This window comes from Petaurus breviceps, unplaced genomic scaffold (genome assembly GCF_028583685.1).
Source record: "Petaurus breviceps papuanus isolate PSGF00001 unplaced genomic scaffold, PetGlider_PUasm1.0 175, whole genome shotgun sequence".
Classification (NCBI taxonomy): domain Eukaryota; kingdom Metazoa; phylum Chordata; class Mammalia; order Diprotodontia; family Petauridae; genus Petaurus; species Petaurus breviceps.
The window spans coordinates 21,196,331-21,217,469 of NW_027185764.1; the positions used below are offsets into that span (position 1 = coordinate 21,196,331).

The 21,139-nt window shown below is 36.3% G+C and overlaps 1 long non-coding RNA gene and 1 other non-coding gene across 2 annotated transcripts in view; one reads left to right on the top strand and one right to left on the bottom strand.

Moving 5' to 3' along the window:
* The window catches only part of LOC138159063 (uncharacterized), a 412,739-nt gene that overhangs the window by 17,912 nt on the left and 373,688 nt on the right, over window positions 1-21,139 (bottom strand). The gene's annotated exons all lie outside the window — the stretch shown is intronic.
* LOC138159233 (U6 spliceosomal RNA) lies at window positions 10,832-10,938 on the top strand. Its single transcript, XR_011167835.1, has one exon. It is a non-coding gene; the product is annotated as a U6 spliceosomal RNA (small nuclear RNA).

The window sequence follows — 21,139 nt, forward strand, 5'->3', positions numbered from 1 at the left end:
AGAGAGAGAGAGAGAGAGAGAGAGAGAGAGAGAGAGAGAGAGAGAGATGTTACAATTAGGCTTGGACTTTATTCCATGTAGAAGCCCATTTCCTACAGATCCATGTTACCTCAGAGAGAAACTGGTCCTAGGTGGAGATCCAAAAGGAGAGATGAGACTGTCACTAGACAAGAAAAAAAAATGTGAGGAGAGGAAGAACAGTCCCCAAATATATACACAACAGGAAAGAAGAATCACAGGTACCTATTGTAGTCGAGCAACCTGGATCTACCCTGTCATCAGGTATTATGGACAGTAGAACAAAGGCAAGATGGTACCTACCAGCAGAGGGCACTGCTAGGCTCCATTATAGGCTTCCCTTATAGGGGCACAATTCATAAAGCACCAGAAGCTTGTAACTTGGAGGTCTCTAAAGAAGGTAGGCATGGGAATATGTTTGACTCCAGGTTTAACAACTCCAGGTTGTTTTCCTTTGCAGAAATCATTTTAGTATTATACCCAAGGTAGGAATTTGGTTGATTTTGCTCTTTTTTTCTCAAAGAGGACCAAAATGATCTCACTATGTTGGGGTCAAGGTACGGGGTGTCTGACTGTGGCTGATCAGAACAATATGAACTCAGAAGGCTGTACCATAGGTCAGGCACAAATAGTCCATATGAACATTCAGAGTGGAGTTATCTCTAAATATGTATCTCATTTCTTTTGAGCTAATGCAATTCTGTTTTGCTCAGAGAACATAGTACCTTCTTTGATGGGGGCATGTTATGCTGGGTGGTCCTGTGTCCATGTCTCCCACTCTCACAATTGATTTCAAAGTCCTTTAGAGAGACTTTGAGAGTGTCCTTGTATTGCTTCTTCTAACCTCTATCGTAGTACTGGCTTTGTGTGCGTTCACCACAAAACAATCTTTTAGGCAAACATATATTTGGCATTTGAGTTGCACTCTTCTGCAGCAGAGTTTCAATGTGTGGAAGTTCAACTCAAGAAAGGACTTCAGTATCAGGTATCTTATCTTGTGAGGTGAATCTTGCTAAGACAATTCAAATGGAAGAAATTCGGTTTCTTGGCATGAGACTGGTATACTGTCCAGGTTTTATAATTATATAACAATGAGGTCAGCACAACACCTCTGTAGAACTTAATTTGTAGTAGGCAGCCTAATACCTCTTCTCTCACATGTTCAAAGCCTCCTAAACACTAATCTAGCTCTGACAACACATATGTCAACCTTATCATTCATATGTACATCCCTGGAAAGTATGCTGACAAGGTATTCTATTATTATAATTCTAAATGTTATTATCATTCTAAAACATCAGAGTTTCCAGGGAAGGTAGAAGCCTATCAGAAAGTGAAAGGGAGCTTTTTAGTGAGTCAAATGAAACCTGTACTATGTTCAATGTTTTGCTAACCTGAGTGTTTTCAGGGAAGTTATGATACAACTCAAATTTTGAGGTCCCCAAGGAAATCTCAAGACAGAAACTGATATTACAAGAAGATAATGGGTGGGCTCCAAATAATTGAAAGAAATAGCTATTGAGAAGTCTTCAAGATTAAACTGAATTGATGTGAACCAGAGTTTAAGTTCCTATGACATGGTTTGAATCAATGTCATTGTCATCATTGATATCATAAGTTACATTTACATAGTACTTTAAGTTTTACAGAGGACTTTCCTACATGCCATATCATGTGCTCTTCATAAGTCATCTGATCTAGGTGCTACAATACAGATATTATTGTCTCCATCTTGCAGACAAGGAATCTAAGTCTCAGGAAAATTAAATTACTTACCCATGGTAATACAGCTAATATGTATTTATGATTGAATCTAAACCAAGGTTCTAAACCTGGTTCTAAGTCATATGTTCTTTCCACCAGTCTTCATATACCTTGTAATACTGGGAATATAATAGGTACTCAATAAATATTATTCAACTAAATTCACATCCATTGAAAATATTTCAAGAAACCCAAGCACTGAAGGTGAGTGCATAAGTAAGTTTGGGGTAAATCCATATCTTAGAATTTGGGCACCTGTGGAAAAATTAAGCTGATTTGGGGGTGGGATAGGGTGTGTGGAGAAGTGTGAGATCTCTGCTTGGTTGAGGTAGAGCAGAAGCAGAGATTGTGGATACTGGTAAGGTTGGGGACCTTTTTTGAGACAAGGGTCCTCAAAATGGATAGGAGTTATAGGGAGGAAAACATTGCTAGGCAAGTATTGAATTTGTTTGAAAGAAAACTGTGACTGGAGATGATAACAACAAGGATCTAGATCAAATAAAAAGTAAAAGGAGCAGAAGTATTTTATGCATGATAGTGACATAAGGGAAATCTGAAAGTGGTATTGGAGAGCTCTTCCTCCTGGACTGTGTGTGATGAGGTATGAGAGGAGAAGCCAGTCTAGAAGATAGTGTCAATAGATGTGATATCTTCAGGAGAAAGCTAGGTTTCAGTGAGCACCAAAAGTTGAGAAGAATATGACAGAATGAGATGTGGGGATAAGAGGAATTTAATAATATTAGAGTCCACAGAGAAGAGCAAGATCAGAGGAGAATGGGACCTGGGGAAAAGCAGGGATGAGCTTCCAGTATGAGTGGGTATGGATATTGTTTCCCATTCATTCCTTTTTGACTGACGATATTTGCACTTTGGTGCTAGTGATAATATACAACAGACTGTGTGTACTCCTTTCAAAGTTGTGCATCATCTCAAACTCAATCCAATCCAACTGATCCCAGGTTGATCAGAGCACAATGGAAAGAACAGTGGATATGGGGTCAGAGGACCTGAATTAAAATTCTACCTTAGTCACTTACTACTTGACTGACTCTGGGAAAGTGACTTAGCCTCTTCTCTGGGCTCCAGTTTCCTCATCTGTAAAATGGGGGTTTAAGCCAGATGACCTTTAGGGTCCCTTCTAACTCCTAAACTCAAGATCTGTGATCCTGGTTTTTGGGCAGGACCTGCCTATCCATGGGGCTCTGAATAGCAGCTCCAGGAGTAATTGAAGACAGTTATCCCACTTTCCCTCAGAGGGCAGAATCTAATCTTTCCAGCTATTGACACCTGGGGAGGAAATCCTGGGCACTCTAATTGGAGAGAACTAGAGGAGAGATTCCAGCAGCACTTACCTCCTCACTGTGGAGCTATGGATATGCCACCTAACATATCAGTGAATGAATGAAGTCATAGTCTTGGAAACTATGTGTCAACCTACCAAACATTGAAACTCTATCTGGCCAGGTCAGAGAGTCAGCAAATACCACCCATCTCCCTCCTTCTATTACATTTATTGTGAACTGACTCTTTGGTCTGGGCCCATCCATCCCATTCTGAGAGATGCCTTCCCCCATTCTCAATATCTACCCTATAGGCCACCCTGGTTTTTAAGTACCTTAATCTTGAGATTGTTAGTAAAGCAGCTGTCTTGTCCCATTAATAGCATACAGCATTAGTACCAAGTCTGGGGGAAGACGGGTTCATTAACATAGGAAGAAGGCTGTTCCAACACTCATCCCAGCAGAATCTCACAGGTCAAGTAATTAAGTAAGCCTTGAGTCCAGTCAATCACCACCCATTATTTCTGTTTATAATTAGTCTTGAGTAGCCCATCTATAGTGTTCCCTCTTTTTGCCCTCCTCATGAATTCAGTAACAATAAACACATCACCAGACTCCTAGCAGCCACAGAAACTGAAATCAAAGATTCTTCAAACAACACATGTTAAACACAAAGAAGTTGCTTGAGCTATCCAAGTTGCTATTGAAAAGGAAACAGATGGAGGTTCAGGCCATGCTCTGCCAATGGTAGCTTTTTGTTGGAGTCTTTAACAATTCTTCCCATGTATCTTCAATTATACTTAAAGGACATTTGTTTGCTTAGGCTAATGCTGTCCGCTCTATGAGGGTAGCTGTTGCTGAATTCAAAAGCAGCATTTCAGATATTCTCCTTCTCCTGAATCTGGAAATAAAGGGGGTAGGTGTGTATATGTATATGTGTGTGTATACATACATACACATACATATACAAACGCACAGCGATTTAAAGAAATATGCATTTTACTATATCCGTATGTCAATAGAGATATAGAGAGATGATAGAGAAATGTAGATAATAGATGTAGCCATAGATATACATATATGTATATAACTGTGTGTGTATATACACAGATATACACACATACACACATTTACATATACATATCTCAAGTCCCAGCTAAAATTCTCTGTTGTATAAGTTTATGGATTATGTTACAGCTAAAATCATTTAGCTGTTACTTAGGAAAATTGCAAGATTGTTGGTTTTTGTTTTAATGCCAAAACATAAAGCTGGCAATTGATTACTGGTGTGTGTGTGTGTGTGTGTGTGTGTGTGAAGAAGAGGATGAGGTGAAAGCTTCATTCTGACCATCAGAGTAGTCTTCAGGGTTAGTCAAAAGGCACAGCCCACAGCACTTTTAATAATACATGGGGTGAATAGGAAGCCTCTTCTCTGGGGTTCATGTCAATCCCCCTTTATTTTGTGAACTTGACAAAAGTCTTGTTTGGTTTATGGAGTTCTTAAACAATGAATTTGGCTTGCTGACAGTTTGCAAGTATATAGAAACAATTTCTAATGACTGGCTTTCACGCTAGGACAAATTTAAATTTGAGATGGAAATCCTGGAAAAAAATTTTCCCTAAGCTGTGAATTGTGAAACTTGCTATTTCAGGTAAAAACTCTTAGGACTGTCAGGGATTGTGTTTTCAGTTGTCTGATGGATCATAATAATCCTTCCATAATAATCCTTCAATAATCCACCAACGGAGAGAAATGCCATAAGCTACTCTGAGAGAATGTGATTCTGGTGGACATCTGCATCTGGAAAAGTTGAGAGAACAATTTTAGTAACAGTCTAAGATGGGATCCTTCTGGCTCCTTTTCCCCATTGTGTTCCTTTGAAAAGGAATGTTACTCACCTGGCTATTTATGAGTCTATCTATGAGGTGGAATTGATGAATTGTGTCCCTGTTTTATCTTTTTATAGTTCTATAAAAAAGGGTAAGTAAAAGATATAAGCACAGTGCAAGTGTGTGAAATCTTGCTGTTTTGACCTGAAAATGTCCATATCTCAAATTCCATACCCCAAATTACTTAAATTAAATCAGAAACATCCTCAGTTTGGTTTGGGGAAGAGAATAAATTATCTTAGAGGGATATTTGGTCTAGTCATTGCTTAAGTATCTTCCTAAGTCTTTTGTTATATCTCTTGCAAATTCATTTGTGTAACTATTGAATCCAGAGGCAGGAATCTTCTAACTGTAAAAGTGCTAAATGAAGGAAAGGACTTTGAAGTATCCTGAATTTTAAAAAAAAAAAGCTAGAATTGAGTAAAATATTTGACATTCAAACCCAAAACTCAAGAGAAGACTAACAATGTAAATAGAAGTAAGACATTTTAAGGGCCTAAACAAGGGTGGACTGTTTACATTCCTATATTCAAAGTTAGTACATGAAACTTTATAATTGCCAGGGCTATTAGATTAAATATAATTAGAGAGATGACATGGATGTAAGTCTATTGTATTTGGATGATACCAAAAGAATAATGGAAGTATGAGAAAGAAGGATGTACAGGGAGAGAGAGGAAGGTAGAACAAAAATGGGCAAAAAATCTCAGATAAATGAGGTACATAAAGCAAAATTTCTACAAAGGAGAGGAGAAAGGGAGATAGTGGGCAAGATTTGAACCTTACTTTGATCTGAACTGACTCAAGGAGGGAAGAATGAACCTGCACACCCATTGTTAGGTACATAAATTCATCTTATCCTATAGAATAAGGGATTAAAAGAAAGGGAAAAGGGCTAAGAGGGAGAGTAGATTAAGGGAAATAGTAGTCAGAAACAAAACACTCATAAGGGGGAATACAAGGTAAAAAGGAGAAGGAGGAGAAGAAAATAGAATGTAAGGGGAAATGTGTTTTAGCAATCATAACTGTGAATATGAATAAGTCAAACTCACTCATAAATAGAAGATACAAGAATAGATTAGATATCAGAATCTAAAATTTTTTGTATTTATAAGAAATGTACTTGAACCTGAAAGATAAACATAGAGTTGAAATAAGAGACAGAAACAGAATCTATTATATTTCAACTGAAGTTAAAAAAAAAGACAGGAGTAGTAATCACAAACTTAGATAAAGCAAAAGCTAAAATGGACCTAATTAAAAGAGATAATTAGGGATACTATATTTTGCCAAAAGGTACCATAGACAATGACTTAATACAAATACAAAAGTATCATTAGTTAATGTATTGGTTATATAATTAATATCAATATTGAATATGCACCAAATGGCATTCAAAACTTTAGAAAAAAAATTCAATGACTTACAAGAGAAAATAGTAAAATTATAAGAATGGGAGAATTTAATCTATCCCTCTCAGACCTAGATAAATTTAAACATAAAACAAACAAGAAGGAAGTTAAGGGATTGAATAGGATTTTAGGTGTTGAATAAGATAGACCTCTAGGAAATATTGAACTGAATTAAAAAGGAGCTACCAATTTCTCATTTGTATGTTGCACTTTTAAAAACTTGATCATGTGTTAGGGAATAAAATGCTTACAAATGCAGAAAAGCAGAAATATTAAGAGCATCTTTCCCAGATCATAATGCAATAAAAATTACATTCAATAAAAGGACTTAAAAAATAGACTGATAATTTGAAACTAAATAACTTTATCCTCAAGGATGAGTCAAAAAACAAATCATAGAAACAATCAATAATTTTATTAAATAAAAATAAAAATATATGAATATAAAATGAAAATAACATTAAAGATAAAATAAATTTATTAAAGGTAGAATGAAAACAATAAGACAACATATCAAAATTTATGGGATGTAGCCAAAGTAGCACTGATGGGAAATTTTATATCTCTGAGCACATGAGAAAAAGAGCAAATCAGTGAATTAAGCATGAAAATACAAAAACTATAAAACCAACAAAATTTAAAACCCAATTAAACACCAAAAAAATTTTAGAAAGGCAAAATATTCATAAAATTCTTAAAATTGAACTAAGAAATAAACCTAAAAACTGGCTTAAGAAAACACAATAAAATAGAAAAGCCGCTAGCTAATTTGATTTTAAAAGTTAACAGAGAAAGACCCAAATTAATGGAAATGGTGAATTCACAACCAATGAAGACAAAATAAAAGCAATTATTGGCAATTATTTTGCCCAACTATATACCAATAAGTGACAATCTAGGTGAAATGGGTGAATAGCTACAAAGTATAAATTGCCTTAATTAAAAGTATAGAAAATAGAATATTTAAATAGCCCTATATTAGAAAAAGTAATTGAACGTGTCTTAAATGAGCTCTCTAAGAAAAAACTCAAGGACCAGATGGATTTAAAAGTAAATTCCACCCAACATTTAAAGAACAATAAATCCCAATACCACATAAACTGTTTGAAAAATAAATAAATAAAGAAGTCCTGCCAAATTCTTTCTATAATATAAATATTATCCTAATACCTAAATCAGGGAGAACCAAAATATTGTGAGGGGTTTTAGGCAAATTACATTTGATATGATGCTTTTTAGAGAAGCCAAGATAGTTGTATGTATGTGTGTATGTATGTATGTATGTATATATGTATATACTTACGTATGTGTGTATATATACACACACACACACATACACACAATTAACAATTTCAGCAAAGTCATTCTAATTTCTGTATTTTACCAATAAACCCAGAAGGAAAGACAGAGAAAGATATCCACTTAAAATAACTGCAGACAATATAAAATACTTAGGAATCTACTTGCCCAGATACACAAATGAAAGTCTCATTTCACAAATATAGAGGGAACTAAAGTAAAAATTTTTTAATTAATTTATATATTTTTAATTTTAAATATTCATTTCCACAAGATACTGAGTTCTGAATTTTCTTCCCATCTCTTCCCTCCCCCCACACCAAGATGGTGTGCATTCTAATTGCCCCATCTCCCAGTCTGCCCTCCCTTCTATCACTCCCTCCCTCAAATCCTCTTCCCCCTTATTTCTTGTAGGGCAAGATAGATTTCTCTACCCCATAGCCTGTATATCTTATTTCCCAGTTGCATGTAGAAACAATTTTTACATTAATTTTTTTTTTTTTGCTTTTTGGAGGGCAACTGGGATTAAGTGACTTGTCCAAGGTCACATGGCTAGTTTTTGTGTTAAGTGTCTGAGGTCAGATTTGAACTCAGGTCCCCCTGACTCCAGGGCCAGTGCTCTGTTCACTGTACCACCTAGGCACCCCATTATATTCATTTTCAAAAGTTTGAGTTATGAATCCTCTCCTTTCTTCCCACCCCACCCACCCTCATTGAGAAGGCAAGCACTTCAATATGGGTTATACATGTGTAGTTATGCAAAATACTGCCATAGTAGTCATGTTGTAAAAGACTAGCTATATTTTCTTCCATTCTATCCCACTCCCCATTCATTCTATTTTCTCCTTTGACCCTGTCCCTTTTCAAAAAAGTGTTTGATTCATACTACCCCCTCCTCCAATTTGCACTCCCTTCCATCAACTCCCCCTCCCCCTTATCTCCTTCCCTCCTTACTTGCCTGTAGGGTGAGATACCCAATTGAGTGTGTATGTTATTCCCTCTTTAAGTCATATCCAATGAGAATAAGGTTCACTCATTTCCACTCACCTCCCCCCCTTTCCTTCCATTGTGAAACCTTTTTTATGCCTCTTTTATGTGAGATAATTTACCCCATTCTATGTCTCTCTTTATCTTTCTCCCAATATCTTTCTCTCTCACCCTTTAATTTTATTTTTTAGATATCATTCCTTTATATTCAGTTCACCCTGTGCCATCTATCTATCTATCTATCATCTATCTATCTATCTATCTATCTATCTATCTATCTATCTATCTATCTTTCTTTCTTTCTTTCTTTCTTTCTTTCTATCATCTATCTATCTATCTGTCTATCTGTGTATCTATCTATCTATCTACCTACTTACCTTTTTCCTCCAACTACCCTAATACTGAGAAAGCTCTCATGAGTTACAAATATCATCTTCCCATGTAGGAATGTAAACAGTTCAACTTCAAGAAGTCCCTTGTGATTTTTCTTTCCTATTTACCTTTTCATGCTTCTCTTGAGTCTTGTATTTGAAAGTCACATTTTCTATTCAGCTCTGGTCTTTTCAGCAAGAATGCTTGAATGTACTCTATTTCATTGAAGATCCATTGGTTTCCCTGAAGTATTATACTCAGTTTTGCTGGGTAAGTGATTCTTGGTTTTAATCCTATGTCCTCTGACCTCTAGAATATCATATTCCAAGTCCTCTGATGCCTTAATGTAGAAGCTGTTAGATCTTATGTTATCCTGATTGTGTTTCCCTAATACTCAAATTGTTTCTTTCTAGTTGCTTGTAAAATTTTCTCCTTGACCTGGGAACTCTGGAATTTGGCTACAATATTCCTAGTAGTTTTCCTTTAGCTATCTCTTTCTAGAGTTGACTGGTGGATTCTTACAGTTTCTATTTTACCTTCTGGTTCTAGAATATCAAGGCAATTTTCTTTGGTAATTTCTTGAAAGATGATGTGTAGGCTCTTTTTTTTCCATCATGACTTTCAGGTATTCAAGTGATTTTTAAATTATCTCTCCTGGATCTATTTTTCAGGTCAGTGGTTTTTTCAATGAGATATTTCACATTGTCTTCTATTTTTTCATTCTTTTGGCTCTCTTTTATAATTTCTTGATTTCTCATAAAGTCTTTAGCTTCTTTTTTGCTCCATTCTAATTTTAAAGGAATTATTTTCTTCAGTGAGCTTTGAATCTCCTTTTCCATTTGGCCAGTTTTGCTTTTTAAGGCATTCTTCTCCTCCTTGGCTTTTTAGACCTCTTTTGCCCTTTGAGTTTTTTTTAAAGTTCTTTATTTTCTTCAGTATGGGGGGGGGTCTCCTTTAGCAGGCTGTTGACTTGTCTTTCATGATTTTCTTGCATCACTCTCATTTCTCTTCCCAATTTTTCCTCTCTTTCTCTTACCTGATTTTGAAAATCTTTTTGAAGTTGCCCATGGTCTTGTACCAAGTCATATTTTTCTTGGAGGTTTTGGTGTAGAAACTTTGGCTTTGTTGTTTTCTTCTGGTTGTATGTTTTATTCTTCTTTGTCACCAAAGTAAGATTTTCTATTCTGACTTTTTTTACACTGTTTATTCATCTTCCCAGTTAAATACTTAATTTTATAACTCCCTGTCAAGGCAGGACTCTGGTTCTAGTGGGCATGGGGGTGGGGATGGGGGTAGGGGTACTGTCCCAGGCTTCTGGGGTTTTGTATTAGCTACTGGATCCCCCACTGTATGTGGGTCCAGAGCACTGGAGGCAGCTGCCACTACTGCTGTTGCTGCTGCCACAACCACACCCACTGTCCCAGACTTGGGAGTGAACTGCATGTTCCTCTTACACCCAGGTCCCCCACTGACCTTCTATTCTGTTCTCTGTGTTTATGGGTTGAGAAGTCTGGAAATCAGCACTGCATCCAGCTATTTAGTCCCTTGAGACCTGCCCTGGCTTCATCACACCTGGCACAGCCCATTATGGACTGTGCTCTGCTCCCAGCCCAGTGAGATATACCCTTCCTGACATTCTTCCATGAGGTTGGGCTAGGAGCAGAGCAGGTTTTGTGGGTTCTGCAGCTCCAGAATTTGTTTAGAGTCATTTTTCACAGCTTTTACTTTGCCTTCTTGATTCTGTCCCCCTGAAGTCAAATTTATGACAATAAGAACTATTCCCCAATTTATAAATAGTCAAAAGATATGGTACTCACTTTGGCAGCACATATACTAAAATTGGAATGATACAGAGAAGATTAGTGTGGCCCCTGTGCAAAGATGACAAGCAAATTCGTGAAGCGTTTCATATTTTTAAAATCTTGCAGAAATGAATGATGTAAACTAGGATTTTAAAAAAATAGTCAAAAGCTATGAACCGGCAGTTTTCAGAGATCAAAACTAGCAATAGTTATATGAAAAAAAAATTCTCATATTCACTAATAATTAAAGAAATACAAATTAAATCAATACTGAGGTTACTACCTCACCCCTATCAGACTGACTAAGATGACAGAAAAGGAAAATGACTGGAGAGATTTGTGGTGATATAGCTATACTAATGTACTATTGGTGAAGCTATGAACTACTCCCATTGCTCTGGAAAGCAATGGGATGTCACATTTCAAAAAGCTAAGGTGATCTTTAACAGCATTAAAGGATTGTCTTACTAAACTCTGCTCTTAAAACAACCTCATTTGGAGTACTATAATAAGTTCTGAATACCAGAGGTTAAGAAGGGGGATAATAAGCTACAGAATATTTAGAAGAGGTCAAGTAGGTTAGTGAAGGGTCTTGAGTCTTTATCAGGCCTGCACAACATATAGCCCACAGGCTGCTTGCAGCTAACCCAAGGGTTTTGAGTGGCCTGTGAAAAATGTAGAGGATGTAAAAGAAAGTAAAGATGTAACAAGTGTTTTGTCCATGCCCTGCTCAACCCATCTTTCACTAGTGACTCTTGTGCCTGTTGTGTAATTTGGTGGGTGGATTTCCACTGCACTCTATCTCCTGTTCGTCATCTGACCTGCGGCAACCAACCATAGTCAATCTGTCTCTAGTCTGAGAGTAGCGATAGTTGTAACTTTTTGTGGTGTTTTCAGTCATTACTGGTGTTGAACAGGAAAAAAGTGAGGGCAGGCACATGTACACACAGATGATTCTCACTATGCAATGAGTGGCAATGACAGGAGGGCTTCTTCCTCTCCTTCATTGCACATCTGCCCTGCAAGTTACATGAGTATCTGGTGCTCTGTCTGAGGTCAGACCACTCAGTTCAGTATTTCTTTGTATGTAAGCAGTTGCTGTGGAGATTTTTTGGTTCTCACATTAAAATTTTTGAGGTGATTTTGTAAAATGGGTGATAAGAAACAGATCAAATCAGAACATAGTGTTTAATTCAGAGTGGACAAATAGATACTTGTTTACTTACATGAGAGACAAAATATTGTGCTTTGTTTGCCAAGAAGTAATAGCCATTCTGAAGGAATACAATCTTTGTCACCATTTCAAACCAAAATATCCTGACTTAAGCAAATTGGACACCAATGAAAAACAAATTAAAGTGGCCAAATTGTTGAAAAATCTCAGTGGGGAACAATGGTTTCTCAAGAAAGTAAACTCAGAAAATGAGGTGACTACTAAGGTGAGTTTTCAGATTTCTAAAGGAATTGCTGTTCCTGGGAAATCTTACTGAAGGTGACTTCATAAAGAACTGCAATAAAGATTGCAGTTTCTGGATTATGAACCAATAAAAAAGTGGTTTTGAACACTAGTTTAATCATTAATTATACTTTTACTAGGAAAATGAACTTCTAAAAACCTATATGACCTAAAGAAATTTAGCCTGTTTTAATTTTGGCCCCTACCCACTGCCAAGTTCTGCAGAACTGTTCTATATTATTATGATGACTGGTGGAAGTAACTTATATATTAGCTTGAAAAAGAAAAGGCAAGAAGATATTTTATAGTTGTGTCCAAGATTTGAAGAAACATCATTTGAAGAAAGCATTAGACATAATCTGTTTATCTCCAGAGGATAGAAACAGTATCAATGGTGCAGAAATTAAAACAGAGGAAAATTAAAGTGCCATATCAGAGAAAAGTTCCTAACAATTAAGAGCCTCCAGAAATGGGATGGGGGGCCTGAAAAAGTGGCGGTGGATGTGTCCTCCTTGGAGGTCTTTGAATAAAGGTCATATGACAATTTAGCAAGAATGTTATAGAAGGGATCAATTTCTCTCTTTCATGGATCTGACCAGATATCTGTTCAGGTCTCAAATTCCATAACTGTATGAATCTGAGACTAGTTGACATCTATATTCCCTCCAAGCTCAGGATCCACAATCCTATGTTTCAAAGAGCAATAATAACAATAAAGATCTCGTGAGATCATTTGCATTTGTTCCATAATTATTTCTATGACCTCTTCTTCACCTTGAAAACTCATGTTTCCTCTATAAGTTAATATTTGGTCTTTAAGGGTTGTTATGGCCAAGAAATTCATTACCATACATCTAACCTGTTCATGATACTTTCCCAAATTATCTAGGCTAGTCTCTGGATAATAGGCATGATGTCTATAGTCAGGTCTTTCCACTTTGAACTAGATGGCCTCTGACTTTTCCAGTTGTAGAGCAGAAGTATCAATCACACAGCCTAACACTAACCACACTCCCAAGTACAGCCAGAACCAGATAAACATATAAATGGTAAATATTTAACAAAAAGAACAAATATAATAAAGTAAAGATAATGGTAATTTTTGGTTTTCTAAGTCAATCTGTGACTCTCTCTGGAATCCTTATGTATAGTTTTAGCAACTATTCCTATTTGAGTTGGAGACCACTGATCTAAATCTAAGATCCTATGACCTTGTAGTTTATCCTTACACCATTTCCTATCTTCCTTCAAAATTTAGTTCAATCCCCTCTTAAATGGGATCCTTCTTAATCCTCCTCCCTTGCTGCTAGAGTCTCCTCACTGAAATGCTGTATATATTTATAAATAGTATTCCTTTACAATCGAATGTAAGCTCCTTGAGGGCAGGAACTATTCCATTTCTTTCTTTGGATTACCACCATCTAATCCAGTGCCTGACATTTAGTAGGTATTTCTTAAGTGTTGATTGATTGATTAATTTGTTTGTGAATTGACTAGATAGTCATAGATAATGCTTCACTGACATAGCTTCATGAATGCAGAACTACTTCGAAGAACCTTCATGGAGATATTGGGATGCCTCTCTAATGGCAGTACTGTACACAAAGGCCTGCCTCAGCCCACACCTAAACTCTTACAGGTGTCCTCATACAATTGCTTCCAATAGATTTAAGAAGGAATTCTCAGAAACCCAGGAATTTTTTGGAAGCGAAATGATAGCTCTTAATAGTCCATGAAAATTTTCACCAACTGCAGGTGTACTCAATTAACATCTCATTAAAAAAACCTCTTGAACTTCAATGGAGCCGTCAGCCTTGTACAGTGTAAATGAAGTGTATAATTGATAGCCACCACTGTGCTGGGTGAAGAACTCTAATAACATGGGACTCTCCTGAGAAAGGCAGCCCAGTTTCATCAATAGAAAGAATGCCTGCCAAAAAGAACTTCCATAGTTTAAATGAGTTTGGGGAAGATACCGCAAAACAACACCAATCAAAAAGCAAAAGGAGTCATAGCATTATGCAAAATGGGCTCTTTCCTTCTTTCTAAAAGATTTTCAACATAGTTTTCAAAGTGGAATTTCCCAAGAGCCTTTAAATTATATGATCTTTTGCTAAGGTCTAAACAGGCCCTGCAGATATATAGAGCAGAAATTATGAAGACTGAGCAGCCTCAGCTGCCCTAATATGTCCTTATTGGTTGCAAGGAGGAGAGGGGTCTGTCTTCTCTTCCCCACTGAGATAACATGAGCCAGGCTTAATTGCTTGGGCGATCTGCAAAGAGATGATTCACTGGGGAAGACTCATGCTGGAAAATATTATTGACTTTTAAAGAAGTCCCTTAATGCCCATCATAAAAGCCTTCTGAGAGGATCAGTTGTAAACAAATAAGAAAGAATAAAAGGCACATTTTCCTTTATGGGAGAAGTCCCTTCATATAATTTCTTCCTTTTTTTATGAGTGTTGGTGAGTAGCACAGAACAACTTATATTTACAGATCTGGCTGATGTTATCTAGTTCACACTCTGGAAAGTACTTTGTAAATATGCTAAGAAAGTTGCTCAAAATCCCTATTAACCTAGACATCTTACTGCTAAGCACATACCCAAAAGGAGGGAATGAAAGGATCCATATACACTGAAACTTTTATATCTGGTAGCAAAAAAAAACCTAGAAAACGGTGATGTGCCCATTAATTGGGGAATAGCTAAACAAATGAACGTAAATGTAATGAAATATTCATGAAATGGCATTTCTCAGTAAGAAATAAGGAACATTAATTCAGAGAAGCATGGGGATGGATACATATGAATTGATACAGAATGAAGTAAGCAGAACCAGGAAAATAATACATACTTTGACTACAATCATGTATATGGAGGAATATAATATAAAGGATATACACTGTAAAATGGCAATAGTAAAGTTTATCTCTGAACAAATAAATTTAAAAAGCACTTCCCTCTGATCTTTACAGAGGTATGAAATTACAGGTGGGGATTTTTTTTTGGTTAGTTTTGCTGAATTTTCCTTTTCTTTCATTTTTTTTATCTTTGTGACAATAGTGGCAATTATCATGTGGTGGCAAGACAGCTGGTCTTGAATCCAGTACAGCCTGCACTTAAATATTTCCTTAACACATGGCTATAAGACCCTGGGAAAGTCACTTAACTTTTCAGTATTCTAGACAATACTCTCAGACTATAAATTGCAGAAAAGGTGCCAACCTGAATTGGTAAAGAAATTATCTTTATCTAGGAAATCTTTAAACCAGTGAAATCAAGAGTTCATCCCTATCCCTAACCTACAAGTAATAACTCACTGAGAAGGGAAGGAAAAGAAGGAGAAATGGGTGTATTAGGAAACCAAGGGGGTATAAAAAATATTTATCAACAAAACATAATATTGTAAAAATGTTGTCAGTCTCTGCCTGACCTTGACACTAAGATTATTCTCCTTTGAATCATTGTCTGGACCTACTACAAATGAAATCCTTGCTCCAGTCTCCACAGTCTACTCTATGGATCACCCAAATTTCCTGATTTAACACCCTACCTCACCCAACTCCCACCACACATACTGAATTTGTCATTTAGCCAAGGTAAGCTTGATATAAGGAGACAGAAATCTTAGAGAGGTTGCCAGTTCCAATTATAGCAGTGCCCAGTTCCTAACCTAGACCAGATTCTTGAATTCTATCTAATTGTCCCATAACAACAGGTAGCAGGGGACCTGCTGGGATGGAGAATCACACCTGTCAAAGATATAGAACATTTCTATCATAGGCCGAGTGGTGTGAAATAACATAAGAGGCCAGAAGAGGGAGATGGAAATTCTAGCTGCAGTAATCAGTGATGCCTTCATGAAAGAGGTGTCATTCAAACAAAGTCTTGTATATATGAGATTTTGAGTGATGTGTCAAAATTTATTAGAGGACTTGAAAGACCCAGAAATGAAAATATGTATATTTTCTCACCCTAACTCTAGAAATCTAATGGAGATCTGGTGCTTAGCAGAGTACTTTGTACATAGTAGACACTTAATAAATATTTTTTTCCTTTAATTACAATCTAAAATACAGAATTGTTTTATTACAATCTAAATTAAACAAATAATTGTTTAATTACAATCTAAAATACAGAATTTAGCACTGCCACTGCAAGTTAGTACCTATTTACATGTCCTGGACCTAAGACTGAGGCTTGATACCTGACAAAAGAAAAAAAAAACAAATAATGAAATAAATGTACAAACTAAAAATAAAATCTTACATAAGACCTTTAGCAAACCTTTAACTAAAGCAGAGTTTTGCCCCCCCCACAAGGTACCAAAATTTACCATGTATGCTTTAGCTGATTAGAATCTACTATACCAAGTCTAACTGAACTTGAATTTATCTTCAATTAAAACATTGATTATTTGAGAACATTTTGGGTACTGCTTGCTCCAAGATCATCTCAATAGCAAAGTTGTTAGTTATGACTCTGAAAACATGAAAAAATCTTTCTTTTCCTTCTAGATCTGTCTAAATTTCTACTACTTTTGACTTTTCTTTCTTCATACATATATGTGAATGTGTATATGTACATATGTACAGGTATCTCACTCCCCATCCTTGTTGCTGTCACTCTACCAAAATAATCAATGTTCGTGGCTCATAGTATTCTTCTCTGTCCTGTTCTTTAAAATAACCCTTAGGCACAATATTGGTATGAATACCTCTAATAACCTAGCATTTATGATGACACCTCCAGTCCACTAACCAAACAATTCTCACACTTCCTCAATGCTTAATACTTAGAGATACAAATGTATACAAGGAGCTTACTTTTCAATGAGAGAAGACAACACATAAAGAGGGGCTACAAGGAAAGTGTGTGGTGATGGAGGAGAGGAGCTGAGGGCAGTACACCTGTAATGAAATGGTTTAGAAATTAGCAGGAAGTAAGATGGCCCCTTTCCAGGAAAAATAAAGCAGAAGATCACCCCTATGGAACCCAGAGTTTGTGACAACAATGCAGTATTCACAATGCCTATGGTGACTATAAGTATGCTGATATGGCTATTAATCACAAAATGTGACAGGCTTTCTACATGGGGGGGCATAGCTAGAACATTTATTAAAATACCAGAAAACTCAGTCCCCAAACCAGAAAGTCAAAGCCATCACAGTAGCCATGGAGTTGGCTCATGTAGTTAATGCAGTAAACACTCATATTCTCAACCCTTTAAAATAAACAGGACACCTCAGGCAAAGATCCTCTTTCCTCACTCATGGTAACTGCTCAGCCTCCATGCAGCTTGCTCCCAGCAGCTCTGGCCCTGCTCAGTTCTCATCCCTGTCAGTTCTCAGCAGGAGTCCTTAGCAAAAGTTCTGGCTGGCTCAAAAAAAAGTTCTCTCCACCACTGCCGCTGCTTCCAGTCACCTCACTGGCTCCAGCCTGGCTCCTACTTGGCTCTGACTCCTTCCTGCCCCACCCCTTCCTGCTACATCTGCAAGTTCAAGGGGCATGGAAGATCTTCAAATCCCATTACCATTACAGAGTTCCAGGGGTAGAATCCAAAGTTCCAGAGAGATCACAATTAGGGGGCTGAAGATGAGAGCTGAAGTTCAGGTAGTTTGACTTGTAATTGGCTTGAGAAGAAATACATACATGTTTTAATAACTTAGATTATTGGTATACCATATCTGTCTGTCTATCTATCTATCTGTCTATCTATCTATCTATCTATCTATCTATCTATCTATCTATCTATCTATCTATCTATCCATTTATCTTCCTGGATTTATACTTATATTTTTGCTTCTACTTTATATTTTGCATCACTTCATGGGGGTCTTCCCATCCTTCTTTGTATACTTCATATTTGTCGGACAGCATCATAATATACCATTATATTAATATACCATAATTCATTCAGCTCTTCTCTAATCATTGAATCATGTTATTTGTAACTCTCTAAAAAGAGTATCTGTGAACATTTTTCTATGCATAAGTGCTCTTTATCCCTACCTGGCAACCCAAAATATTCTGTCAACACTCCTTCACTCTCCTCACTTAAACTGAAAGCTGGTATGCTCCAGAGAACACTTTCTCTCTCCAAATCCAGGAGATGGAATTATTCTATTTCTGGTCAGAGTTGGCATAATCCTTATCCCATCGCCACTGCTTTTCTTTTGTTTCTCTACTATAACTTTAAAGGAGCCTTTCCACTTGTTTTTAACCTTTCTTTCTATTTTTGTTTCACCCAATCACACTACATATAGTCTATATTGTAGCCAAATTGTAGTACTAACTAATCGTGGAATTTGAAATTATGTGTCTTAATTCCCTTCATTTGATATTCTCCATAGCTGGAAGTCTTATCTTCTCCCAAAACTCAACCCAGGTTTCACCACTATTATAGCTTTTTTGATCTCCATACCTTTCTGTTTAATAATATTCTCTCCTCCCTGACATTGTTATGTATTTATTTATCTGTATATCTCTTGTATTCAGACAGCAGAACAGAAGCTCCACGAGGAAAAGAACTATTTTACTTTGGTCTTTGTATCTCTAATACCTAAAACAAAGTAAATATTTGATAAATATTTGGTAAATTAAATTTGAAAGATTCTAGATTTAGAGTTAGAAGAGACCTTAGGTTTCTTGTCCAACTCTTCTCATTTAACAGATGAAGAAACTGAGGTTTAGGGAATTTAAGGAAATTTGCCCAAGGTCATAAAGGAAGCTACTGGCAGAGCTAGATTGAACCCAGGTTCTCTGACTTCCAATTTAATTTTCTTTCCACTGTACTACACTGCTTTGTTTAAATATCAACCTTCTCTCTGTCCTTTCTATTGAGATTCGACCAATGTACTCCATGCAAATGTCCACAGTCTTTCCCTCTATACCATCTTTTGTTACCATCCTTAGGAATAATATTCATTTCAATTCCTCTAATCCACTAATACTTATGTCAATATCTCTAATATCCTAATCAAACAATTCCTATGCCTACTTAACTCTAATAACATTATTTTCCACTCTACTTCAACTACTGGAATAACCACGTTAGACCTAACCATCTCGGACTCTACCATTCTTAAGATATCAAATTCTGAAAATGAAATCTCTAAATCTAATCTCCTATCCCTCTACCTCTCCACATATTCTCACCAACACTAAATTGATTCTTTCGCCTCTTTGCCATGTTTGATTTCTTGAATCCTTTCTATTTTCTAATTTTATCTCCCCCAGTCTGGTTCCATTAATTGTCATAACTATATTCTGCCTTATGGTCTACCATTTTAATGAGTTGCTAGCTATATTCACAGTGCTCTCACCCCTAGGATTTTCTACTTTTTCTCACCTACTAATATTCTATATTAGCTAAGTCTCACCATCTGATTCTTCATTTCCTGGGCCCAAGTTGATATATATCACTGGAAAAAAGTCATGAAAGGACTGGTTTTATCCATTATAAATGTATAATTTACAAGCTCAAATGGGTTCTTACTGTTATTTGGCAATCCTATTATACTCCCCATACTAACTGTTCATATTCATGAGGCAAACTAAATAGGTTACAATATGTTCAAATACCAGTACATACTTTCTACTGCTATTTTGCTTATAGCATTAAAATATCCAGTTTAATCAGTGGGTGATCCCATTTGTCAAATTCCATCCACTCCCTTCAACCCCCTCACCAGTGACTATGACTGGGAATTCACTTAACTGATTGTTCCTTAATAGATATTCTACCAAGCATGGTAAGAACTTTGGCAACAAATGAAAAAAAAATGGTGTTGGAAAGAACTAATTAGCTGTTTCTGTGACCTAAAGAATAATAGATTAGTGATGCTATTCTACCAGTGATTAGTCTGTGTGAATCGCTAGCAATTCAAAGTTAAGTGTGTCTCCAGAAATAGGAAAAATGGAGTCCAGTGTTTTCTATGTAGCCATTATTAACAGAGAACTGGTCTAGAGAGATACCATCAGACTAGAAGAACACTTGCCTTATAATACTGCATGAGAAGGATTCTTCCAATGCCATGAGGAGTACTATAAGCCCATCTGCAGAGCAGGAGTAGCTTCCCAGTACCACATTGGTAAAATTCTGATTTTATTGTAAGTTTTTTCTTGTAGTATTTTCATTTTTTGTCTGGATTTATAATCTCATGAGGGTAAACAACTCTCCAATTGGAAATTGTCTTTCATGATGCAGATCATCAACTTATCTTTAACTTAAAGCCTTTAGAAAATTGCCTGGGAAAATCAAGAGATTAAGTGACTTATCCATAGTCACACAGTTAGTCTTCTATCTACTCTAGTAAGTTCCCTTCCTTACATTACTTATAACTTAGTACTTAAAGGTATTCAATAACAAATGAGATTATGTAGACATAGATAGAGATAGAGATAATGAAGACAGAGATAAAGCTGACCTAACTATAGAAAGGCAACTTTATATAATAAAGAGATAGCTGGCCCTGAAGCCAGCAAGAGCCTTTTCAAGTCTTGCCTCTGACACATGCTGCCTAGGCCTGGCATTCAACTTCTCAGAGCTATGGGTGGCTCTCTAAGACTACCAATGAGATAATATATTTGTAAAGTGTTTTGAAATCCTTAAAGAACTATATAAATGTTAGCTATTACTATTATGAGGTGTTTGGGTTTCTTTTTGCTCTTTTCCATTTTCCAAGTGCTCAATCTAGTGTCTAGCACATAGTAGGCAATTAGAATGTTTGTTGCCTAGCATTTTATTAATAATAATAATGATGATGATAATATAAACATTTTCATCATCCTTATGAAATGATAAACCAGCAAAGGAGTTGTTAACTTCATTAACAGATCAAATTTCCTCACCTAAG